This window comes from Crotalus tigris, unplaced genomic scaffold (assembly GCF_016545835.1).
Source record: "Crotalus tigris isolate CLP2741 ecotype Arizona unplaced genomic scaffold, ASM1654583v1 scf7180000023713.2527936, whole genome shotgun sequence".
Taxonomy (NCBI): domain Eukaryota; kingdom Metazoa; phylum Chordata; class Lepidosauria; order Squamata; family Viperidae; genus Crotalus; species Crotalus tigris.
This window is the reverse complement of record NW_024100135.1, coordinates 1,772,644-1,800,308: the sequence shown is the minus strand read 5'-3', so window position 1 is coordinate 1,800,308 and position 27,665 is coordinate 1,772,644. Positions and strand designations below refer to the sequence as shown.

The window sequence follows — 27,665 nt, the reverse complement described above, 5'->3', positions numbered from 1 at the left end:
TTGATAAAAAAAAACATCTACAAAACAGACCTTCAACAAATCATCAGGTATTGCGGGTCCAATTGGCAAAAGAAAGTTCAGGACCATATTGGTTGGAAACATGCAGAAGAGGTCTTCATCCTGCAGTGGGTAGACAATGGCTAAAATGATGATATAAACTACTTCATTAATTCTTAGATTATTCCTATTTCCTCTTTCTCTCAATGCATAGCAAAATAGCTGAGAATTTTACAAGTAAAATTCCATTTTGGTGAGGGCACCAGGCTGGGGAAAATGGTGATAAAGTTACCTGTGCAAAACAAATATTGTATAACTGGTTCTTGAGAGGCACACTTGATTGAACAATTAGGCTGTTGTATTTAGTAAGCAAACTGGCTGTTAGTAAACTCTTAAAAGTGTTTTATTGCTAAATTACAGTGGTACAGATCAATGACATTTAGATTTATAAGTATTTTTTTATCAGAACATTTCTTTTCTTATTTCCAGATTTCCTAGATGACACACAGATCCATTTCCTTCTCTTGCATCATGCAGCCTCTAAAGTATATGCTTTCACCTAGAACAAGCGACTCCCTTTTTTTCACTGCTGGAGAACAGATGATATTTCAAAAGAGGTACTTCCCTATGTCTAAAAATATAATAAAAGGTGCAGATACGTATGAGTGCAGTAATGTGGGGAACATAGCAGAGGTGCTTTGCCTTATTAAAAAAAAAACAGATGGTGTGTCAGTCAGCAATGGACTTGGGTCTAATTGCTTCCAAGGCAATGGCTGATCCTATTGCTAATGGTACAGTTTCAGTTGTGTTCTAATATAATAGAATGAGGTCACACAGTACATTATGTGCACTCTATGTCTTTGAATAGTTGGTACTATGAGATTTTGCTTCAACTCTAGGTTCATATTTTGTAAAGTTATAAAATTACACTTCATTGTTCAGTTGACAACTGTTTTTAGTCTGATTCAAGTTGGTAGAAGAGCACTTTCTGTTTTTCAGCTGTCAATTGGCACTAACTAGTAGATGCTTGTGCTTAACGTATGGATGATATGGAAAGTGGTATAGGTAGCATTCATGGACCTTTCTTGAATACTGTGTATTAAGAAAAATTGATCACAAGATTATCTGGGACACTACACATCCTCTTCACGACCTGTATTCCTTGTTACCTTTTGGGAGGAGGCTTCGTGATATCCGCAGCAGAACATCCAGATTCAGCCATAGTTTCATTCCATACAGTATTAATCTTGTGAACTCTCAAGCTTCCTCCTTCCGTTATATATTCAAGATGGACAGTATTTAATATTTATTTGCTACGTATATGTAGGGGTGTGGGTCTATATATATGTTGTTCATAGTATGTTTAGGTTTGTGTCATGTATGTGTTTCACTTGAGAGCGGGCAACTAAATTTCATTTTTGATGTGTGCCGTTGTGCCCACAGTAAAAAAATGACAATAAAGGTTATCTTATCTTATCTTACCTTACCTTATCTTATCTTATCTTATCTTATCATCTTATCTTATCTTAGCATTAAATCAACAGTTCTTGTTAAGACAGGAAAGGGATTATCTAAGTGATATATATATTGTTGTTTTACTGCTTTCTTTAAGGTATACTATAATGTACCCTATTTAAAATAAAATTATACACATTCAGGAATTAGATTTTGTTAGGTTTGTCTTTCAGGATTGCTTCTTGTTAATTATAAAAGGAATGTTGCTTGATGTTTAAAGCCATTGGTTCTGCTTGGCAATATGCCCACTGTCCTTTACCCTTGGCTCTCAAGCTAAAGTATGAGAGTTTTTTTTTTTTTCATCTGAAGGTGACAACTACAACTCTATTGGGGAAGCCAGAGCAGCAGTTTATGCTTTTGCCTCCTTTAAGCCCCAAAGTCTCTGATAAGAGGTATCTGTCCTTTTCCCCAGGCTTCAGTCTTGATAAGACAGAAGGCCTGTAAGAAGGGGGAAAGGCAGGGATGGTGATACAATGCCTTTTGCCACTGCTGAGTGTTATCTTCCTCTCCTTGCATTGGCAGAAAATTCTCTTGACATAAAATTTACAGCCCCACTGCCAATCCCTATCCTGTCTATACTGCTAATCCCAGTTACTGAATCACTTGATTCAAGACAAAGTCATGAGTAACAAAACTTAACAGATTTTGTACACTTTGAAACTGTTGTTAGATGATATTAAAATAAACAGAAAAACATTAGCACTGATACAACTAAGGACCCAAGGACTATTTCACAGTTTGAGAATGGTTTAAAAGTAACATCATAGGAATTAAGGCAACTTCACCAGAGGTCATCCACTACACAGTCTGTGCTGTCTTGTGTACTATGCCTGGGTCTAAAACCTGACTGAAAATGCCCCACATAACCTGTTTCCTCCAGATCTTCTGAAGCTGCAACCCACCTTTTGAACAACCTTCCCTGAAAGGAAGACTGGATGGAAATTGTTGGGTTCAACTAGATTGGGTCCAACAATGACTTCCTGAGGAAGGATAATGTACCACCACTTCCTTCAAGGCAACAGGACCATTTTCTCCCCCAAGGAGGATAACACCACTGTATGGACCTAATCACACTCCACCTCCCAATTGTCCTTCCCAAAGCTAGGAGGGGGATAGATCCCAATAAATAAATGGCTGAAAACAATGCTAACTATAATCCAGTACAAAATGCTGATATACTCATTCTCACATAGCTTTTGCTTCAATTAAGTGCACTGTGTCCTGGAGACATTGTGAACATGCAATATGTCTGACATCCTGCTGTTTAGCCATTCCATTAGTATTTCATTCCCAGCTCTAATAAGGAGAGGACGGATGTTTAAGCTAGTTAGGCTAAACTTCAGATTGCTATTATAGCTGCTATGTGGTGGTTCAGTCAAGAGAATGGCTGCTAGACATTTCACTAGCTACTTAAGAATGTTTAGTTTAAGGTAGCTTTATGTTTTAAATTTAGCAATCAGATTCTCTGGGCTTTAGGATAGCAATACTGAGGTAGTGATTAGTGGGAGTTAGTGGGGAGGTGTTATAGACCTTTTCCCCAGCATCCCAATGACATTTCCTTAGCGTATCAGTTTAGATTAGAAGATGTGATTATTTGCAGGATTTGTAGAATATTAAGGTTTTAACAGGTGGGGGTAGAGTGGTGATTGGAGGTTTCCTGGGAGGTATTAATTAGTTTTTGGCTACGGTGGTGTTGACTCCATTTTGACTGATCCACTTCAGAGTAATTAAAAAGTACCCAATTCTTTTTAAAATGAAGACTTCTTTCCTTCATCATGATCAAGAAAAAAATCTATATTATAAAATATAAGGTACATTTTATGTTACCATATTTTGATTTTATTTTCTTTGATTTAAATGTTATATATTGTATGCTGCTGGAAGTCTGGCAGTATGTAACTGTTATAAATACACATATACATATTTGAAGTTTGATAGTGTTTGCTCTCCCTGGATACCCAAGATGATCTTTAGAAACTAAAAGCTTGTCTAACTCTCACCAAGAGTTTTAGAGACAGTTGAGAGGATACATTAATTTGATATTCTTGATGTTGCCTGAATAAAAAGCTACTTCATATTTTCCTGAAGTTTTAAAAGGTAAAACCTCTCTTGAGTTGAATGCAATTCTTGATGGTTACATGGACATGTTGAAAGCCTTACCTTTTAGCAAAAGGAAGCTAAGCTAGCTTCAATAGGTTCCAAAACTCTCTCTCTCTCTCTCTCTCTCTCTCTCTCTCTCTCTTTCTCTCTCTCTCTCTCCCTCTGTGTGTGTGTGTGTGTGTGTGTGTGTGGACATCGAGGTGGTTCTGCAGTCCCATCCTAGAAGCACAGAGTCTAATACAGTAGGGTCACTAGAAGTACATTGTTGTAGTACCTGTGTGTGTTATTCTGTGATGCCAATCATGGTTTTCTGTCAATTTTCTATAATATACAGATAGTTCAGAACCTAGCTAGTCCTGCTGATGCTAGAGTCAGTGTTTTTGTCCAAAGAGAAAGATACATTTGAAAGCACAATTCAATTCATTCTTTCCCATTGAAAAATGTACCTGTAGAAAGTGTTGACTTCTATAGTTCTATTTATTCACACAATCATTGATGGGTGTTTGATTTTGGTATTTGTGTTTTTGTACTTTTGTTTCAAAGGCACCCTTCCTGAATATTTCCAAAAAGAAAGAAAGAAAAAAAGGATAATTCAGCTGGAGCCAAAACATCACTGTAGAACCCTCAGCAGCCAATATAGGCCCCTGTAGTGTATGACAGGAATGAACAAATTACAGATTTGTTTGGCTCTGTTGTGCTGGTTTTTAATTGGTTCCCTGAGAGGTCTCAACTACAGCCAAATGAAAAGTAGCCCATTTAGAATTAAAGCCCAGAAGTTTGCTCTGAGTCCCAAAAATAACACTTTCATACAAAAAAGCATTAGTTCTCTCTGTACCTCATTAGTTTTCTTATTTTGTTCATAGTATTCTTATACTATTTACAGTCCTAGCTGATTAACCAAGGCTTTCCAATTTATCTTCTTCCCATTGTTGATACAAGAGGCATATGTAACATATGTTTGGTCATGAATGCTAGGGGAACAAAGTTTTGGCATGTACTCATAGTTTGAGTATTTCTACAGTTCAACTAAAACTCTTCCATAAAGTGGTACTTGTCCATAGGTCGCTGTTTCTCAACCTTAGTCACTATAAAGTATGTAAACTTCAATTCCCAACTTGATGGCTAGGGAATTCTGGGAGTTGAAATTCACATACCTTAAAGCAGCTAAGCCTGATAAATACTGCTTCAGTTTATAGTGAGACCAGAAGTCTAGGATCATATTCTAAGAAGAGATTAATCACTCCGATCTTCTTTATGATAACATCCTTTTCCTCACCACATACTCAGCCTACACTTTTCTCAGATCTTGAAGTGTGAAGGGCTTTTTCAACATTCAAATTAAAAGAACAAAAGAGAGGGGGGAAAAAACAATTAAGAGAGGAAAAACCTCAGCCTAGGGTATTTAAACTCTCATTTGGTTCTTAATTTTTTGTTTTGTTGATTCTAGCATATATGATTTCTTTAAAAAAAGTGGTTTGAGCTTTACAAATACTGGTTCAAATTTATTTAATGTATTTAAGATATATATATATATTAAATACATATTTATATATATATATACAAATATATATTTGTGTAAGGTATACAAATAATATATATACCTTACACAAATTGTATTATTTGTATACAAATATACATTGTATACATTAATAATTGAAATTAATGAACAGAAAGATAATAGATTTTACAAATTTTACTATTGTATCCAATAATTGAAACTATAACTGCATGGAAATGGAGAATATGTATTCTTTCATTTAACAATTGCACTTTAGTTATAAAACTTATTGGATAGAGTTACAGTGGAAGAAATATAACTTGAAAAAGATATGAATGTAGGGTACAAGAACAAGAAGAGGCAGAACATGCCAGTGTTTTCTCAAGACAAAACTAGTCTGTGTTTGGGAAACTAGCACATTGTAGGTGTCAAGATTCTGACTGATGATCTAAATGAAGTAAGCACAACTGAGACATTCCAATCTTTAATGCAAAACTTTATTGAGCACACCATTTCGGCACAGATGAGTAGAAAACTAGCTCTGGCTAAATTGGCGCCAGAACAGTAAATTAAAAGTATAGAAACTCCCCTTCCCCCTGACAGTGCAAGCCACATTCCCCAATTAAAAATTAGACAATTGTTATGAGAGAAATCTTTTGTAACCTCATAAATAATCAGAATAACCTTGATTCCCAGACTTACCCGCTGATACCTGCAAATGCACATTCCATTCATCCCTCCTCCCCCCTGGATCTTTAGGCAAGCCAAGAAACAAAAATGGCTGAAGCATCATGAGATTACTTTGGAGTTTGACAGTATATGTCTTACTTTAGAGTCCTTCAAATAAATGTTGATCTCTTTTGAAGTACTGTTTATACTCTTTACTTTGCTACTTTAAGATTAGCTTCATGCATTATCAAAAACTAGTTAGTTTCAACTACAACACAGCCACTGTAATTTGCAAATCATGGCTTATGGCTCAGCATACTATGCATACAGTCAGGTGTGGTTTATGAAGTAAACTCTGGGTGAACAATCTGAGATTTAGCACAATTCTGTGTAGTGCTTGCTGAGATCAATCAGAATGTACTGTTTCTGACCAATAGATCAGCAGAGATATCAAAGCCAATCAGTGCTCAGATAATTCAATTATTGTCTAATGACTGAAATCAAAGCAAGACCATCTGCTTTTGTTGCAGCAATTTTTGTTTGCCAAGGAGAATTCTGATATGACCATACATGCAGATTGATGGTACCAAGAGCCTTCATATGGAAGTGCCTCCAGGTATAGTTAAGAAATCAATAGAAGAGAATAATAATAGTTCAGAGTTGAACTGCAGGCTCCTTAGTGCTCTCTGGACTTGGTTGTTTTCTTGCAGAAATTTCATTATCAAGCTTGGTAATATCATCAGTGCTAGTAGGGAGTGGGGTTGCTCTCATTTTATATACTAGTGGCTCACCCTGTCAGTTTTGGTGGGAGGGTCTTGGTGGTTCCTTGATTGGATTGTTGTTTATCGTTAGCTTGTTTGTCAGAGTTGGTAGTTTCTTGACTGGGATATTGTTTGCTTTTTGATTGTTAGACTAATGTTAATCTTTGTGTTAATCTCTGCTCATCTTGTGTTGATTGCTGGTGGGGAGATATTTTGGTCTCTTTTCTTTTTTGGCTTTTTGATTGTCTCTTTTGAATGGTATATAGATGGTGTTTATCTCAATGTGCCTGTTGATGGCCTATTTATCAGACAGCCACACTTTCAGGAATTCTTTAGCATTTTTGGCTTGGCTTGGTCTAGGACAGGGGTAGGCAACCTCGGCTCTTTTATGACTCATGGACTTCAACTCCCAGAATTCCCGAGTCAGCATGGGAGTTGAAGTCCATGAGTCATAAAAGAGCCGAGGTTGCCTACCCCTGGTCTAGGATGCTTAGAGTTTCCTAGTTGAAACTATGGTTAAGTCTATGTGTTGTGAAACTAAGGAGTTCTCATTATGTCTGCTGACTGATAGTTGTTGTTCATGGCCTTCTCATTTCTTTCAGATTTACTTTCATCTCTGTGTAAAGTTGCTGCTTACTCAATTTATCAGATAAATCAGCTTGCAAATATTGTAAAATCAAAGGAAGCAAACATTTTTGTAAAACAGTTGTTTTTTTCCTTCTAATTAATTTGTTACATTTAGTTGATTTTTCAACTGGTAGAAATGATTGAAAATGGAAATTATTTGTCATTATCTGTCATATATGTTTGATGGCCAAAGAGGAACCAGCAGATTGAGAAAAGGGAACTAGTCCTTATCTTGTGGAACTTACCATTCAGGCATGATATTCGTACTGGATTTATTCAGGGAACTAATAAAGTGAGATGATATAACTCATTAACAAAATAACACTTTCAGAGGTACAAGAAGCTGCTTTTAGACTTTTGGTTCTAGAATCAAGGCATTTTTGATTCTGGAAACTGAGAAGCTATGAGGACAGGTTTGATTGGCTCCTTAAAAAAATGCAGACTGGTGGAAAGAAAGCTAATAGAGTGCCATCTCTAAAGCTCAATAAGAAAAAAATGGATTGCTTATTTTCAGAAAGAGAAAGGAATGAGAAAAATATTGTATAAAACAGAATTCATAATATAAATTCTATGTATATGTGTGCAAGTAGACATGCATGCATACACAATCACATACTTCCATAGTATAAATATTGTTATATTTGATTTTGAACAATTCCAGACTTGTTTTTATGTAAAAAAAAATCAGTGACTAATAATTTTAGGTTTTAATTCTAATGTCCATCATTCATAAATGTCTGAAGGATGTACAGAAAGAACATGGTTCTTCCTTCCATGATCAGTGCTATATTTTTATTATTTAAAGTAACATTACTTAAGAACCCCAGTATATAGGGTATCTTACAAACAGTCAAAGTTTTACTTGATTTCCCTGGGTCTCAGAACTTAAAAAGCAAAATACACAATCCTCCTTCTTGTTGGCATTGTATCTCACAATTTTTAAATGTCTGTGGAGATTCTGTCATCCAGGTCATAGTTATCACAAAGGTGCTTTTTCACGAGGCAACTGGACTTTGTTTTTCCTTTGGAGATGTTTCTCTTCTTATCCAGTTCTGACTGGATGGTGGGGAATGGAAGGATTTATACTCCTTGCAGACAACTGGTCATTTGCATTATTTTAGCAAGTTGTTAGTGCTACCTGGAGGCTTATCTGTGTCTTTAGGGTCACCTGAGTAGTACAAATGGGTGTGGAGCCTTCTTGGAACTGCTGAAAGGACTGTGTTGTAAATAGGAGATAGATGATGTCATATCCCTCCTCCTCTGTTGAGAGAGGGCTGTTCAGTTTTGACACAGATGGCCTCTTTGACCCCTCTTTCAAACCAGCAGTCCTCTCTGTCCAAAATGTGGAATAGACTATGTTTTGTATGTCCTGAATTCTTAGGATTATAGTTGTTGTTATTTATTTGATGTATATGTTAACCTTTTGTCTGTAGCTGGTGGCAGAGCATCTAGTAAAAAATGGTTATTCTCAAAAAAAAAATCAAATTCAGTCAAACCAGGTACCATTTGGATGTGGAATCATCCAAATGATTGACCACTTCCATATTGTTGCCAAGAAGTTACATGAATGGATCCAATACACCACCATGATTCATGCCCAACTTGAAGGAAATGTTACTTTTTCTGCCTTTTGCAAATCTTTTGCTTTGGATAAATAGAAGCTTTATGAATTAATTAATAAACTGTTGCATTGCATCGACTAATAACAGTTTGGGTTTAGTCTAACAAATCACAAAATAGGAGTATTAAAAGACCTGTAATAATACATTTACTTAAGAACAAAACAGTTAAATTCATATTGTTCCAAACTAATTTCAAAATATTTGTGTCAAGAGTATTACTCCTTAGTAACATTCTGTTTCAAACAGTCTTGCTGTACAGCAAATCCAAAGTCTATCTCTAAACTGCCTTGATAAAGGTATTTCAAAAGGTATTAGGAAGAACTCCAATCTCTGCACCTCTTCCTTTTTGTGATGACTTCTCCATTAATTCTTCAATATATAGAGTGAATCTGTGGATAGAAAGGGCCAGAAGGCATGTTCTTATTCTTCTCATCCTTTTGCGTCTTGTGATTAGGACTCCATTCCTGCAGGAAGATAAGTATCGGGGAGAAGAAATGGCAGGGGTGACGAGGTGTAGAGGGAAGCTTATGAGTAGGAAGGTTAGGATGCTTCTTTTTGGCAATTTCATTCTTTGCTCCTGCTTGGTACTTTGCTGCCAGATTTCTACTCTCTACTTTAGGAAAATTTCCTGGAGGCTTGAGATTAGAGGAATTGTGAGCCCTGGTTATTCAAAACCCATGCTGCATTTGCTGGCTAACAAACCTACGGCGACATCAAAGGCATCCAGAACAAGAAACCATCTCTTCCTGGGTGGGAGGGGAGTATTTGATGGAAAGCTTTTGAAGTGGGTAGCAGCCTCTGAGTAGGGGGGAGTCCCTTTCTATTAATGTACTTTCTGTATGTAACAATACAGCCTTCCAATATTACGTCTGGAAAGTTTGGAGGCAAGCTGGGTATATTAGTGAATTGCTGACCTTCTTGCAGCTGATCAAAGAATTCCTGCAGGGTGGTTTGGGTTGGAGCATTTATAATGATGTTATCCCCTGATACAATAGAAGAAGTGCAAAAGCTTTTTTTCTTTAGCCATAGAATCAGGAGCACCACAGATACCTCAGGAGCACCACAGGTATCTGTTACACTGCATGCTGGCACATGCAGGAGGAAATGTCCAGTTTTGTAATACTGAGCTTTTTATGAAATACCTTAACTTTCTTTTTTTTCTTTTTTCTTTCTAAGAAAAAAGGCCTGGGGGGGGGGTGATGCCTTTCTTATAAAGGAGCACCAGTGACATTTTAAAAAATACAGAATAAGGGAGGATTGCATGTGTGATGGGCATGAAAGCAGTTCACTAAATTGCAAAATAGAAAAACCCCAACATCCTGAAGATGCCTCCAAATTAATGGATATTCTAAATTCATGCCTTCTTACCATTCAAGAACCCACTCCTGAAATGCAAGGAACTTCTGCAGTAGTTTTTAAAATGCTAGGATCTGGAGGCTGATATCATTTATTTTAATTCATTTTGCTAGTCTTCTATACTGCTCTGAGCAACTTATAGACTTCCTACAACGTTTTTTTTAAAAAATCACAGTATAAATGTAACATAATAAAATAACAATATAATTAATGTTCCATACCTTGATAAACAACCATAATGTCATACAAATCAGGAGAGACCCAAATGAGTCTTTCAACGCCAGCATTGTGACATAGCCAGGTCTTAATGGCTTTCCAAAGATAATACTGTTGGGGCCATTCTGATGTTGGGGAAACACTTTTTCAGAAAAAAAGAGTAAGACTTGAGAAGTCCTGATCCTGCAGGGGCCCCTCTGTAAAGGACAGGGCTGAGGGGGAACCTTCATTTCTAAATCTCAACAGAGGGGGAACAACCATTGGGGAAAAAAGAGAGACCTTGGGCTGAGGTCCCTGTGTATTATTCCCAAATAATGAATAGCATGCAGGGTTGTGGCTTTTGCCTGCTGCATCCTAGCGGCTAATTTTACAAGATAGGGTTATTTTTCTAAGACACTTTTTCCACAATTTGTGTGTAGATATGTTCATGCTCTGAACATTGAAAATGTAACTGAGCTTGACTTGGTTGTTACTCTGTCTCAACCTACCTGTTCGGTGGTAAAATTATTACAATTGATTCAACAATATGGATGTGTTTCTGGTTTTAAAATTAATAATAATAAGACCAAAATATTAGCTAAAAATATGACTAATGGTGATAAACAGGTTTTAGTTAACTTAACAGATTTTGAAATTGTTGATAAGGTAAAATATTTGGGGGTCACATTATCTGCTTCTAATGCAAAACTGTATAAAAATAATTATGAAAAGCTGTGGATGGAGGTACAGAAGGATTTAAAAAACTGGAACAATCTACAGTTATCCCTTATGGGTAGAATTGCAGTTATCAAAATGAATGTCCTGCCAAAGTTTATTTTTTTGTTTCAAATGTTACCTATTTTAAAGAATGAACGTAATTTAGATGAATGGCAAAAAGGTATTAATAAATTTGTTTGGGCAGGGAAAAAACCAAGGGTGAAACTTAAAATAATGCAAGATTTTCGTGAGAGAGGAGGACTCAAGGTACCAAATATGAAATTGTATTATGATGCTGTAGTATTAACATTGATCAGCGACTGGGTGAATTTAACAAATATAGAAATACTTCATTTGGAAGGTTGGGACTTACTTTTTGGATGGCATGCCTATTTAATATTTAATAAAAAAGTGGATTGGGTTTTTAAGTCTCATATTATAAGAATCTCTTTGCTTAGAGTGTGGAGAAAGTATTATAAAAGTGACTTCAAAATACCATTATGGGCTATACCTCGGCATGCCATAGAAGGCATAAGGAAAGGGGTTAATATGGATATGGTCTCTTATGCACAGTTACTTAGATGGGATGGCCAAGATTGGCAGTTAAAATCTTTGGAAGAATTAACGCATGAAAATTTAACTTATTCATGGTTCCAATACAGACAAATAGTGGACAGATGGAAGATGGATTGTAAAATGGGCTGGCTTAGAGAAGATGAAGCTCTTTTAAAACAAGTAAGAGATCAAAGGCCAACCCATATTAAGAGAGTTTATGGGGTTTTAGTGGAATTGGACTCAGAACCTGAATTAGTTAAAGATTGTATGATTAAATGGGCACAGAATATTGGTGAAACGATTTCAATGGATACCTGGGAACTTATTTGGATAAGAAATGTTAAATTCACACAAGCGCAAAATTTAAGAGAGAATTTTTATAAGATGTTTTATAGATGGCACCTTGATCCAAAGAAAATGTCCATTATGTACCCTAATCTGCAGCCGAAATGCTGGAGATGTGGACATTTGGATGCTACTTATTATCATACTTGGTGGACGTGTAAGCATATAAAAGCTTTTTGGATTAAGATATGGTGGAATATCCAAAGAATTTTTAAACGGAGGGTAAAATTTACTCCGCAATTATTTTTACTAGGTATTGTTACTGATTGTGATGCTAAGGAGGTTATATTGATGTTAAATTTGATTACAGCCGCTAGGCTGTTAATAGGGCAATATTGGAAGAAGGAATCCTTGCCTACTTTGCAAGAGTGGTTTCACAAAGTTTCGTATCTGGCAGAAATGGCAAAGATTTCGGCTTTTTTAAAGGAGCAATCTCAAGAGAAATTCTTTGCAGTATGGGAAAAATGGATAAATTTCATACAATATAATTTGGATATGGAAAAATACCATTTAGCTTTTTTATAACTTGTAATGATTGTTTTTTCCTTCTTTCTTTCTTCCTTTTTTCTTTACGTATTATTACTATATATATATATTTTTTATATATATGTTCTATTTTTCGTCTACTTTTTTCTTTTTTCTTTCTCTCTCTCTTTTCTTTTCCCTTTTTTTTCTTTCTTTTTTAGTATATATTATTCATTTTAAAGCTTATGTTATGCATATTATTATTATATATATTATTATATATATTATTATTATGACCTTTATTATTTTTATTAATTATCTTATAAATTGTAAACGTTATTTTTTAAAATTTGTTAAATAATCCTATATTCAGTTCTGGGAAGTCGGGGGGGGGGAGGGTGGGGTGGTTTGGGAGGGGGGGGGATGTTTATTTGTAAAATTTTTGAAAAATTTCAATAAAAAAAAAATAATAAAAAAAGAAAATGTAACTGAGCTATAGTTGTAACTGTAGCAATAGCAGCAGAAGAATGATGTCCAGAATTTAATTAGTTCCTTGGGCAAAACCTGCTACTCTTTATCCTTAAATTGCCCATGATGGAAAAGAAGTTACTGCTTTCACACATATAATCATCACTCTACCTTAAATAATCCTAATTTCAAAGCAAACTTTCTAAAATAGCCTTAAAAGACCCAGTGTAGTTGCTTATTCTCCCTGCACTCCAGTGTTCACCTATATTTTTGACAGCTGTCCTTGGTGCAGTCATTATGCACTGTACCAATGAAATCAGAGCAAGAAATTCTTGGATTAGTTTTGGTCTTCCTGAACATATGGCATGAATGATGCCACTGTAGACTTGAAAGTGTTATCATAAAGAACTGAACTGGGAGCTGTCATGACTGAATGAAATTTGAAAATCTTTAACTCAGATGAATGCCAAAAAGTGGTTTGAAATATTTTCAAAAGTTTGGATCTTGCTGTAGGCAATGAGCATTTGAAAATCTGGGCTAAAGACCAGCCTACAGTTCTATTTGTTTAAATCCCTTTGAAACAAATGAGGTTTAAACATGATTAACCATGGCCTGGATTGCAGCCTTGGCTCATGCAATCAAAGAGAAAAACTTATTAGTTGTTTGTTTCATGGAAAATAAAAGACTGTTCAAAGAATCTCTCAACCTATTTTTGTTGCAAGGTGAACAATCCATTTCTGTTCTCATGAAAACCACCTTCAGGTAGCACAGCTGCTGTGCCTTTTCCTAGAGATCAAATATCTTTGCCCCCATACCATGCCATTCTAATGCTTTCCAATCTTAGCATTGTTCTTCCTCTTTCACTACATCCATTTCTATGCTGCAGACACAACTGAAATTATTTTGACTATGGAAATGTACCTCATGCAGCGATTCCCTTGAAAACAGTCCAGAAAATCTACCAGGAATGGAATGTTGCAGTCTAAGTTTAATTAATATGAATGGGGGGGGGGGGAACCTTTACACCTGTGATAGAACAGAAGCACTGAGCAGAGCAGAAAACTAGCACATGAGTCAGGTCTTAAAGCAAGAGAGTAAAAGCTCAGTTGAAGAAATAGTGATAAAAAGAGAAAAAAAAATAGTCCAAATTCAAGAAGTTCTTAAAGAGAGGGGTAAAGATTGTGAACAACTTAGTCACATATTCCACAACTGTCCTTTTGATGTCTAAATGCATTTTAGGTCTTGACATTTCAGGACAAACTTTGTTACATCCCTAACATTCTTTAGATATTAGACTGCCAATCCCTTTAATGTGAAGTTTTCTCTATTCCAACTGCTTGCTATTTTCTTAAGCAGTCCAGCCCAAATTCTCTTTTTTAAAACATACAAATGCCTGAGTAATCAGGTTTTTTTGCATGCAGAGTAAATAGATGGCCACTCTGTCATGGTCTTTTCTTATAATTGCCCGCTCAGCCTTTTCAACTATGATGGCAACCTTCTATCTGAAAAACTGTCCAAGCTATGTTTCCATTAAAAATAATCAGAGGAAAGGAATACAGTATAAGGATTTCCAAGGTGCTCATCAAAAGTTAGTTTTGAAGAGGAAGATTAAGCTGGCACACAAGCTTCTTTACTTCAGTCTTCCCTGATACAGTGATAGGTAATTATTTATGAATGTATATAGTATTTATACATACACATCAGCATTCCATTCTGTTTCTAAGAACATCTCAAGATATGTTTATCTCAGCAACTATTTGAGAACAATCAGTTGGGGGGATATCTACAGTGGGGAATCATGCTATGCAGTATGTTCACTTTTTCTATAGGTAAGAATATTAATATTATTGGTATTAAATAAGCTGAAAATCACTTTTCTTTGATACTGTGACTCCATTTTTGATATCCCTGCTAGCCAAGACTCTTGAAAGGTTGTCATTTATTCTAGCAGAGCACTCTCCCATTGATTCTTTTTTTTTATAATATCCCATTGATTTTTTTTTATCCAACTGTGGGGATCAACTCTTATTGAATGCCGATATATCTGCTTTCTCTTTGAAGTGTTCTGTTTCATTAAAAATTCTGTAATTGTCAGTTATTCATTGTTGCAGTTTTCAAATATACTCAGAAAATAAAATAGTCTTAGAATATCCTTTACTTTGGGGTTCAGCAAATTTTTCAACTATTTTCCAAGCTAGTTTGTATTCTTGACTGGGAAGAACCTTGGTATCCAGGAGGGAAAAAAATATTTTTTTTTCTTCCAAAACTGTTCCAGACTTCACTCTAAAAGTTCCTTATTTAGTTTCTTTCTGTTAGTTGAGAAGTTATAAATAAGGAATATTATTTTCAATGAAAAGTATATTCTAAAATTGGTCTGCTAATAACTTTCTTTTCGGTGTTCAACTCCATTTTTAAAAATTGTTGTACCCCTAAATTGTACCCTCAATACTTGCAGATCCTAAATTCACAATTAAGGGTAGGGATTCTTTCTAAGCACAAAAAAGAAATAATGAAATCTCTTTGGAACACAGTAAATGCCCTTAGATGAAACTGCCAGTCCATTTAGCTTCATACTCTTTACACTGATTGGTACGGATAGCTCAGACAAGGGTCTTTCCAAGTCATTCCTAGAGAATACAGGTTTGGAACAGAGGCCTTTTGCATGCACGGCTAGTAATTAATTGAATATGTTTTTACATTGATATTTTGAAGAGTTCTGAAATGACATTCTTAATACAACTCTAATGGGGATTGATGCAGTTTCCAAATAGTTTGTCTGAGGCAAGTTTGATACATGGCTCAAGCATTCCCCTCAGTATAATTTGGAATGTGAACTACAATAAAAGATACAGCTGGACATGTGGTTTCTGATAGAGGTAAATTTAATCCTGGATTTGAAGGATTTGTGATTATCTGAGAGCTTTAAAATTCAAGATGCTTGAAACCCCACAGAGTTATATGCAACAAAGAATGTTAATATTGAGATGAGTTCCTAAGAATAGTTTCTTTCTGAAACTGCCTGACCAGAATCCAGAAAAAGACTACACTCTGCACAATTTTACCCTTTTTGTTTCCTTAAACATATTTTAATATTAAGAACATAACAACTGTCACATTACATCAATTATGTAATTGCCAAGTAATATAGTAACAAACAAGCAATCCCTTGGAAAGTCTACATATTCCTGAATAGGAATATATTGAACTGTATTTTGGATTTATTACTAGACTGTGCTCTTATATCTATTTTGCTATAAATATACCAAGGTCAGGATGGATTAAGTGCAATCAGTCATGTGTGAATAGGCCTCTATTCCATTATACTAGTGTTGAGATTAAGAAGACTGTAGAGCAGGGTTGTCAAACTGCCGGCCCGTGGGCCAGACGTATCACGAAGAAACTGCCCCCACCCCATTGCAAAGGGGAAAAAACTCCGATATGTCGTGCGATGTCATGTGACATCGCGAGTTTGACATGTCTGCTGTAGAGCTAGGGTAGAGGTGGAACCCTTGAATGTTGTAAAATTAGTCAATTGTGAGCAAAATCTAGCACTTAATCTTCGGAAGATGTGCAATTAGTTGATAGCAGGTTGGTTTCTCATTTTATGTAGACGGAACTTGTAATAACTGGAGATATTTTAGAGGTTGTTCATTTCTTAGCTAAACAGACGGATAGACAGGTAGACAGAGATAAATTTATATGCTACCCATTTCACTGACCAGAGCATGTGCGTGTGGCATGATTGCGAGCTCCAATCACATTCTTAGAAGGAATTAGATGGTTCGAAATTGGGAATGCACTAAGGTTATACGTTTGTCTGTCTGTCTGTCTGTCTGAAGAATATGTGGTGGAATTACTAAACTAGAAAAAATAAAAATTAGAAATCAAGCTGCTTGGAGAACATCAATAACTTTGGATATGCTGGCATTTTGATGGCTGCAAGCAAGGAATAAAAAGGGAGTACAAAACCAGTCTATTGCTTGATATTTAAAATATAAAGCTTATATGAGGCAGTGTAAATTTAGTGCATTTATGCAGAGGAAAAAAAATGAGGGAATTTCAGATTGCCTTCTTAGGCTCAAAAATGAGGACTGTAATCATGGATTAAGAGACATTTGCTACTTGGAGGAAAGACTGTAACAAGTCTTAGCTCCAAGACAAAATATTAAAACACAGAGTCATCACATTGATACATATAAGATTTTTGCAGTTGTAATATATGACTAGATCATCGGAAAGTGTGAATGAATAAAATGTTATGCTTTGAATCGTGATGCTGGATTTTGTTGAGTATATATTTGACTAAATATAGAATAAATTGTTCAGATGGATTTTTATTGATTATATAGTAGATTTGCTCCACAAAGATCTGTCCCTAACCTGGTCTTTCTGTTCCTCCAATATATATATTTATCATCACTACAACTGAATCTATCCACTTGCTGCTGGTCGTCCTTTTTTTCTCTTTCCTTCCAGTTTTCCCAGCATGACTCACTTTCATATGAGACGGATGGCTATTCAAATATGATAAATAAATAAATGCCTTCTCCACAGAGCTAAGTCTTTGTCTAATGTGTGCAAAATGGGATAGTTTAAGTTTGGTCATTTGTCCCTAAAGTAAGAACTCTGTTCAGCATTAGATGAAGTAAAACCAGGGTGATCTCTAGAAGCACCAACAATGAAGCTGAATACAAAGTGCAAAGGTAAGAGTTGCCTTATGGTAAGACAGGTGGGTCAATAAATTTAAGAAATAAAATAAAATAAAAAAGACTTATTGGAGAAGATTCTGATATTTGGAAGAAACTGAAGGCAGTCAGAAAACTGACCAACTGTTACCTGTTATTACAAATGACACAAGCATGCATGAACTTAGAACTCCAAGAAGCAGTTATTAACAGAAAAGTTGTCCGTTGGGTTACAGAATTGGAAGCAACTGAGGTGGTTGGAGTGTTGGACAAGGACTAGGAAAATCTGGGTTCAGCTCTTGAAAGAGCCAAACAATTCACCGAATTGCTTTTTCAGTTGCTATTCTTTGGACTAACCTAAGTCTTTGGGCAATTGTGAAGCTACAGTGAAGCAGAGGAGAACATATGTGTTACCTCTGGGGGTGGGGAATGGTGGGGGATAAAGAAATAAAATCTATTTTTCACAGGCTCCAGCTTGGGGATCTCCTAGTGAAAGAAAACAAAGCAAATCCTGCAAGATTGAACTCTGCTGATCCCTAAAACAAACCATTGCCAATCATATGTTGCCTTTGCTGATGGCCAGATCCAAAGGAACAGGGAGGGTAGTCCTGCCAACATCTATTGGATTGAGGAGGGTGTGGCCTTGGCATTGCTAGATGGGCTTTCAATAACAAAGGAGATCAGTGCCTGAGCTTCTGGCTTCCAAGAAAGCAGCGTGCCTGACTGTGTGCTTTGTTGGATTTTATATTCAAATTGCCTCGTTTTAAAGCTTTTCCATGAGCTCCTCTGGGAACCAACTTATCTTTCACCCTGTCGTGAATTTCATGGTCCTGCCATTGATGAGTCTTATTTCAGATAATAAGATAGTTTCTATAAAACTATCTAAGGATTTATACTGAGGCTGAGCCTATTGCCCTAGCTCCTGCTGTTGTTTGCTTATTAATTGCGCCGAGCTTTCAAAACAGCAAGTGTTATTTTTGAAAGTTCCATGGCATTTTTTTTTCATTCTTTCAAGCTTGTTTTGTAGCTCATTTTCTTCTACCCGGTTACTTTCCCTAGAGAAGCAAGATCAGGGGGGAAAAAAGCTGCTGGTAACTGAGCGCCATAAAACAAGAAGCTTTCTTTAGTAACTGCTGTCTTTCAAATGAAAGCCAACTGTTGTTTCCCCAGATCTGCTGGTGATACTTAAAGACTTTGCTAGCTTTTGAACAAATATCTGTACAACACTAGCATGATCCTCCCTGATTCCTTCTTTCCTTTTTCTCACTAAATTCTAAGATATATATATTTTTGGTTGCAATCAACATCTATAAAAAGTGGCAGAACAAGAGGTTTTCTATAAATATACTGGTTCGCATAGTTTTGAAATAGGTTGCCACTTAAAATGCCAGGCTGGGGCACAAACTGGTAGCAATTCTACATACATCAGCTCTTGAAATGAAAGCCTGTATGAGACTATTCCTTACAACTCTTGCCTAGGTAAGAAGAAACAAAAAAAAAATCTGCAAATTTAATTTCTTACTTTCAGAAAAACAAAACTCTGAGTTGCCTAAAGCAGCAGTCCCCAACTTTTCTGGCTCCATGGACCAGCAGTGACAGTGGGGAAGAGGGGAAGCTGCTTGCAGAAATGGAGTTTCCTGCGATCACCTGCAGCTTGCATCGACCGGTAGCAGTCCTTGGACTGGGAGTTGGAGACCCCTAACCTAAAGGAAAAGCTAGAAGTTGTTCACCATCTAGGTAGGAGATGCAATTGCATCAACTCTTCTGAGGAGGAATCAAGAAACATGAACCTAATTTTCACTGTCACTTTCCCCCTTGTTCATACTCGAATTTGTCAGTCAGACTCTACAATGATCTGGCCATCCTGTGGCTGGAAAAAAATGCAGTTAAATTTTAAGTCAAAAAGGATTAACTCTTCCTTTCTTGGAAAGAAGGAGTAACAAAACATTTTAGTTCTGTCTTCAAAGATCTAAGTTCTCCCATCATCTGCCACTCTTGAAATATTATTCTGGAGACTCTCTTAATTATAGAATCTGGATTTGAAAGCTGAAGTTGAAATAGTTTTAAACTGCAGAATACAAAGGTATAAAAGTACAATAACAAAGGGTCCACAAAGTAAAAACGTAGAGATAGGATGTGCAATCTTCTTTTGTCCAAAAAGAATTAGAATAAAATCACAAAGTATTTGCTTAGTCCATTCCTTCTGCTAAGGGACATTGGCCCTGAGTATATCATATCTTAGTAGGAACTATGCTTTAGGGACTGCATTACAACTAAGAAATAGAGTAAGGTCCTAGTGAAAAAGAACAGACTCTTCTGTGCAGAACATAATATTGTGTGGATTTATAGGACTGCTTAAGCAGCTTGTTTATCTATCTTTGTGCAAGATTATAGTCTTCAGAAACAAGGTGAGCTTCTTTTTTATCTCCAGCAGAAGCTATGGCTGTTCCCCCTCTGCCCATTGCAGACTAATTGCGTTCATTAGAGCAGACGGCGCAGCAGGTTGCCTCCTCTCTTTGACTGGACTCGTTGCAGCCTCCCGCTGTCGTTTACTTGATGTGGCTGGAGTTATTAAATGGTTGTTTTCATAATGACATCAGCTCTGAATTAGATAAGGCCCATCCAGGAAGATAATTAGCTCAGCTTCAGAAAGAGCATGCATAAATACTTGGCACAAGGCAGGCAGGCAGATTCTTGAAGGATAGCTGATTGCAAACTGAACTTCTAGGTTTCACGATAAGGCCATTGTTGCACAAGTATTACAAAACTTCTAAAATTGTAATTTGAATGGGAAAAACGTGTCACTTGGAGAACACTTTAGTTTTAAAATATTTTAAAATATTTCATCATTTGCTCTACACTTGATAGTATTCACCTGTTCACACTAAAAACAAGAAAAAAGTTAAGGAAATGATTGGTCCATTAGTGGGAGAAAGTGGTAAGAAAGTGACAAGCAACAGGGAGAAAGCTGAACAACTTAACTTGTTTTTTGCATCCGTCTTTACACAAAGGGAAGAAACAGTCCAACCTATCAAAAACAGTACCGTAAAAAACAGATTAAAAACACAAGTTAAAATAGGCAAGAAAATGGTAAGTGAGCACCTGTCCCCCCTAGACAAGTTCAAATCACCCAGACCATATGGATTACTCTCCAAGGTTCTGAAGGAACTGGCAAATGTGATCTCAGAACCACTGAACTATATCTTTCAAAGATCCTGGAGCACCAGAGAACTACCAGATGACTCGGAAAGAGATAATGTAGTTCCTATCTTCAAAAAAGGAAAAAAAGTAGATCCAGGAAACTACAGACCTATCAGCCTGACTTTAATACCTGGGAAGATTCTGGAAAAGATAATCAAGCAACAAATCAGATCTAGAGGCAAACAAAGTCATAACCAAAAGCCAACATGGGATTGTCAAAACAGATCATGCCAGACAAATCTTATTGCATTCTTTTGACCAGGTGACAAAATTAATGGACCAGAGGAATGCTGTAGATATAATTTATTTGGATTTCAGTAAGGCATTTGCTAAAGTAGACCACAACCTATTACTTGATAAGATAGAAAAATGTGGGTTAGACAACATCACTACCAGATGGATTCATAACTGGTTGACCAGTTATACTCAGCATGTGGTCCTCAATGGGACCGCATCTACATGGTGGGAAGTGTGTAGTGAGGTGCCCCAGGACTCTGTTCTGGGCCCAGTGCTCTTCAACATCTTCATCAACTGTTTGGATGAGGGGATAGATGGGGAATTCATCAAATTTACATATGACACCAAGCTGGTAGGAATAGCCAACACTCCAGAAGATAGGTTTAAAATACAGAAGGATCTTGAACATTGGAATGAAATTCAATGGTGAAAAAAGTAAGGTTCTACATTTAGGCAAGAAAAACCAAATGCACAGGTACAATATAGATGGTACCTTGCTCAATAGTAGTAATTGTGAGAGGGATCTTGGAGTCCTACTGGACAATCACTTAAATATGAGCCAGCAGTGTGCTGCACCTGCCAAAAAAGCCAACACAGTGCTAGGCTGCATTAACAGAGGGATAGAATCAAGATCACATGAAGTGTTAATACCACTTTATGATGCTTTGGTAGGCCACACTTGGAATATTGCATCCAGTTTTGGTCACCACGATGTAAAAAAAGATGTTGGGACTCTAGAAAGAGTACAGAGAAGAGCAACAAAAATGTTCAGAGGCATAAAGAACTGTTGCTGGAATTGAGTATGTCTAATTGAATGAAAAGAAGGACTAGGGGTGACATGATAGCAGTGTTCCAATATCTCAGGGGCTGCCACAAAGAAGAGGGAGTCAAGCTATTTTCCAAAGCACCTGGAAGCAGGACAAGAAGCAATGGATGGAAACTAATCAAGGAGAGAAGCAAACTAGAACTAAGGAGAAATTTCCTGACAATTAGAACAATTAATCAGTGGAACAACTTGCCTCCAGAAGTTGTGAATGTTGGAAGTTTTTCAGAAGAGTTTGAACAACCATTTGTCTGAAATGGTATAGGGTTTCCTGCCTGAGCAGGAGGGTTGGACTAGAAGACCTCCAAGGTCCCTTCCAACATTATCATCATCATCATCATCAGTAGTAGTAGTAGAATGAAAGTTTGATGTTCCTTTTAGTGCCACATTAAACTTAGACTGCAAAATTCAAAATCATCACAAGAGGATTTTATTATTAGAAATCAAGGTTTTCACATTCTTTATCACCAAATAAAAATTTCTATGTAGCTAGGCAAAAAGGCTATCTGGGAAAATGATTCCTAGCTAACCCCAGTTATTTATCTACTATGCATTAATTCTGTTGCAGTAATCAATTGCTTGCTTGTATTCCTTTCATATCATGCGTGCCTCCATACTTCAGTTTCTCCTGTAAATGCCAAACTGCCCTGGACTACATATTTTTTCTTTCACAAATTGCTTTGAGCTGGATGCAAGCTTATGTGGGGAAAGTCTCCCTGCTTGCAATTCATAGTGATGGGGGTTAAAATGTTCACACCAGAATCCATGAAAGTTATTCTCCCATTGCAAATTTTAGTTGGGAGGTTGGAGATAGCAGAGCTCGTTCTCCAATTTAGCTCTCTGTCCTTGGACTATTAGGGACTCATTCATACAAAGATAACAACAAACACCATGTTATGTTTAGCCCCAATATTATAAAACTAGGAGCCAATATACTATGTATGAATAGCTGAGAGTTAAAATGCCATTTAGATCTTTTTTCCCTCATCCATGTATTTACTGGCATCCTAAATTGATGAGAAGCAAGATGCCTGTTTGCAGAAACTATGGGGTTTATTTTTCAGCGAGGTTGCTTCTAAGGAATAATCTAGACATTCTGGCACAGATTAATATACCTGAGGCTATCCTATTACAGACTGCAAATTGTCTATTCCTCTCACTATATAATACTCCCAGTTTCATTATTAATGTAATACAAATAAGAAGGCTGCATCTTACTTTTTTCCTTTTGAAAATTATTTTCTGTTGGAAGACAGGAAGAATTCAAGCTGCAATTCTTATCTTTTATCTGTAGTGGTACATTTTCAGAATTCTGTATAGTATATGTAAGTTATTTGTTTATAGTCATCGCTTTTTGGACATCTAACAATAAATCAAATAACTTGAGCTAGGCCTCTAATTTCCTGAAATCAGCTTAGGTACCTTTTAAAGGATGTGTTAAGTGCTTTCAAGCCTCTGGTAAAGTGAATATATTGAGCTGCTGATAATTTAATAAAGGATAATTAGGAGTGCTATGTTGGAAAAAAGGTAGACTATAAATGCATTTTGAGTACCTCATTAAATACATACACAAAGATATTTGAAAAGAGAAATGAAACCTTAATTAATGCCATTTTCTTTGATACTGTAATCAATTGTTAGTTTACCAGTTCGGAACTTTCATCTTTTACCATTTTTATTATCTTTCTATTATTTTGATCCCCAAAAATGTTTTTGTTTTTAATGTCTGTATTTTATACATTTTGTCATTTTTTATAACTTGTCAAGAAGCGTTCTTTTAGTTTCTTGCTACTAATATATTTCAAATTAGTTTTCATTCATGTTGCATATTTTACTAAATTGATTCTCAAGTTTCTTCTTGCCTTGTGGTAAATTTAATGTAATGCTTTTCCAGAGTATATTTATCATCAGATAAAGGAGAAGGCTGAGGAAATATTTATTTTATTTATTTATCCAATGTATTAGCCGCCCATCTTACCATGGGTTGGTAGTTCAAGAGATTCTCAAGCTCTCAATTCTTCAAACTTAGCACTAGTAGTAAGTAAGCAAAATGTTTTACTAGGCAGCACCAAGACATGCTGGTTCATTCATTTTTACAGAATATTTCCAAAATTTGGGCTTCCTGAGGACTCAAAGAGCAAATTAAATTTTAGGGGGGAAAACAAACCCTTTCCCATTGTGCTTTCTCTTTATAATGCCAATCATGGATCTGGAGATCCATTTATATACCTGCATGTGAATTGCATTCATACTGGGAATCTGCTGCTGCTGGTCTCCCCAGGTTAAACGAAGTGAGTGACTGTCAGGGAGAATGCTTTCCCAGTTTTAAAGTGTCCCTTGTGGAATGCTCTTCCCAAGCTAATATCTTTTGGCACAAGATTGGGACATTCCGATTCTCCCGGGCATTTTTTGCAGCCTTGCACTCAGTTTGCTTTTCCTGTGTTATTTATTAATTGCATTTTATTGTTTTGAGTAATATTATCCTCTGGAGAGCTATAATTATGGGCCCAATTAGAAGTAATTAACTGAATGAATGCATGCAGAGTGGAATCTGTGCTAGCTAGGATATTCAGTCTTTTCCCTGAGTACCTCTGAACATATTTTCTTTTCACAGAAAGTGAGCTTAGAAGTACGGGTATGTCAGTAATTGTGGAGGGTGAAGCAAAGGATTTTATGACAAATGTTCAGGGATTTCCCTGGGGGAATAAGCAGGAAATCCTCTAAGTCCAGAAGATCTGGCACACTTGCTTTTTGAAGTCAAGTAGTATCCATGATCATCTAAAGAATCTCCTATTGCTGTAAACTGAAATTATCTGAACTATTGAATTGAGGTAATATCCATGAGGAGAGCCTAAAGGATGACTGTTTATCTCTCTGTTTCCAACTCTGACAAAATATTCTGTTTGTCCTTCCTACGTTGAGGGAATCAAAGTACTTGTCTAGATGATAATATAATACAAAGTTTTGTTTAGGTGATAGCACAGCATGTTCTCAAATACAGTTAAGACCAATCACCAAGTCATGGTAGAGGAAAGAATTCTTTTTTTCACTGTTTATTGAAAATGTGTTTTTATGGCACTATGTAGAAGGATCATCTATTCACCATCCTCCATCCCACTTACACAAATATTTGAAGCCACAATTCTGTATGTATGCTAGAACTGGAACAAAAGAGAAAGCAGGGATAGAAAGGCAAATAAATCTTTACTATTCATTGTATTTTGGACACATTTGTTAAGTTAGCCCATCTGAAGTACCTTGATTTAAAAACTGTTTCCCTGTGATGCACCATTTCACTCAATTGAAGGTTATGGACAGACAAAAAATGAGAGTTTTAGTAGTATACAGATATGTGTTACCACAGGAAGAAAGTTGAAGAGGAACCAGGCTTACACCATAGCAGAAACATACGCACCCATTCTTGTTTGAGAGTACCAGATACACTCAGCAATATTCAGATTCAAAGTAGCTTAGTGACTTATGCTTTTTTAAAAAGCATTTAATTTTTTTTTAAATCAAGACTTTGCATTAATTTTTTCATGTGGTGGAATTTGTCCCAAAAAGGGGTTTTTTTTTTTTTTTGGCAGATAAATAGCCCCCCAAAAAGCTCTGTATTCTGAACTGAGCCAGAGTATATATTAAAATGTGAGCTGTCTTTTTATTCAAAATATAAATGGCCAGATTTTTTTTAAAAGAGAGTATTGTTACCTGTTATTTGGCTTATGATTATAAGATGGTACTCAACATCCTTTAGTTACATAATACCAATAGTATTCAAAGTATATCAGATTTCCAGGCTACCAGAGAAATATTTTTTTTAAGTGATGTACCAAATAATGCAAATTATTTATTTGGGGATGTAAAAAAAATCAACTATTGTCTTCTACAGCTAGTGTCATCTGTGAAGTAGGATATGTTTTAAAACACTACTTTTTAAACATTGTTTTCTCAAAATTATTCTCTTTGCTGTACTCTCTGAATGAAACTTGCATTGGTAGGAAATAATAAATATGAACATTTTAAGAAGAATGGGATCTGCATCTTAGCTTGAATTGATCCAATAGCTGCAAAGGAAGGAAATTATATTTTAGCTTTCATTTTAGCTGATCATCTAGACACCATGATTCATGTGGGTATATCAAAAGTATTACTGATTGTGCTGACTTTGGGTAGTTACAGAGTAGTTCAAAGGCAATTCTATTAAGATCAAAATGCTATACTAATTCCATTGATGAGCAATGAAATGGAGCTGTTGAAAAAAAGTAATATGAATGTTCAAATCAAATAGGAGGGATGATATCACATTAGAACAACATTAGAAGAAAAAAAAGTCTGGTTTTCTTCCTCTTCCCCCCCCCCCCATAGTCTTTACTTTTTGGAATAGCTCGAAAAACTAAAAACAATTAAGCCTAAAATGTTTTAATATGACCAAGCCTGCCTTTCCATTATTTTACATCTGACTAAGCTAATAGGGACATTGCTCTTAATAGTGTTAGACATTGCTAATTAATAGTGCAATTAGTTTCCTTTTCAGCTGCTCTTTTTAAATAACCCATTGAGGGAGTATATCTTATAGAACTGCATAAGCGACATTGATAGATGCCTGACCATAATAAGCTAATAGTAGGCTAGAGGGGGGGAAAACAGTACAGTAGGAGGGAGATAAAGCTATAGTTAAATGACATATTGAAATGACTGGATTTCCCATGAATCTCTACTAAAGAGGTTGGCTGATTCTTAATTATTAATTAATTAATTATTGGGGGGGGGTTGCTCAGCATGGCTATTAGCTGGATATACTAAAACCAGCCATGACTCATGAGGATGTACACAGGTAAATTCAGGCTGCATCAGAGGAAGCAAAGTACAAAACCCTCAGGATTGTTTATAGACTACAACCAAGGGCATGACAGCTGCTGGATTGAATGCATACTTTCATCTAGGTAATTTCCAGTCTCATATGTAAACAGCCTCAAGAGATTATGAACATCCCTCAGTAGCCTGTGTCAGTTTCACCTGAGTTGAACCAGCCAATAGCTATTCTTATCAGTGTTGCATGTTCTTCAACAGGCATCGGGCCAGCCTGACTGTTGGCCATCAGAGCACTTCTTACAGTTCCATTAGCTAAATTGCCAGCTGCAAGGTATGCTTGTTACATTTGCAGCTCAGTTTGTTATCATTCATTTAGCCCAGTTCTGAAGAAAGGAAATGTGGTGCTTTGCAGCTACTTGTCATAGAACTATTAGCGAAAGCAAAGGAAGCAGAGTGGAGAAAGCAAAGTAGGGAAGAGGAGAGAAAAAGAGATCTATGAACCCAAATCAGGAGGCAAAATGAGAACACTTCTAGTCTTTCTTCTCCCAGGGAGCTGAATTGCTAAAAAAACATATAATTCTTCAATCTGACCTCTGCAAGCACACACACACACACACACACACACACACACACACACACACACACACACATCTATAATGAACTCCCATAATTCCAGAGTTTTTAACAAGTGTAAAAACATGTAAATAGTACCCAAAGCATGGCAAACTAAGACAGATTTAATTAACCTCCTCATAGATAAAAATGTTGGGATGAATTTCTGTGGCTGAAGGTTTTCCCACTCCATATCCAGTGCCTTAACTATTACACCTGTTCTATAGAGTAACCACAAAGATCTGTCTCCTGGCTCTTAGTCCAGTGGCAGAAGCATCCTCTTCTGGATTGAACAATATAATTCAATTCAATGGAGATGGTTCTGAAAGTAACCAGGAACCAAAACATGCAGGGCCATAGAGATTAAAATAGGAATGCCAGAGTGGTATAATGGTTAAGGCGCCT

The 27,665-nt window shown here is 36.2% G+C and overlaps 1 long non-coding RNA gene across 2 annotated transcripts in view; it reads left to right on the top strand.

Moving 5' to 3' along the window:
- LOC120297803 overlaps positions 1 to 27,665 on the top strand; it is a 197,565-nt gene that overhangs the window by 96,424 nt on the left and 73,476 nt on the right. For both annotated transcript variants that reach the window (XR_005553893.1, XR_005553892.1), the window contains exon 3: positions 487 to 614. This is a non-coding gene — a long non-coding RNA (uncharacterized LOC120297803). The remainder of the gene's footprint in view (positions 1 to 486; positions 615 to 27,665) is intronic.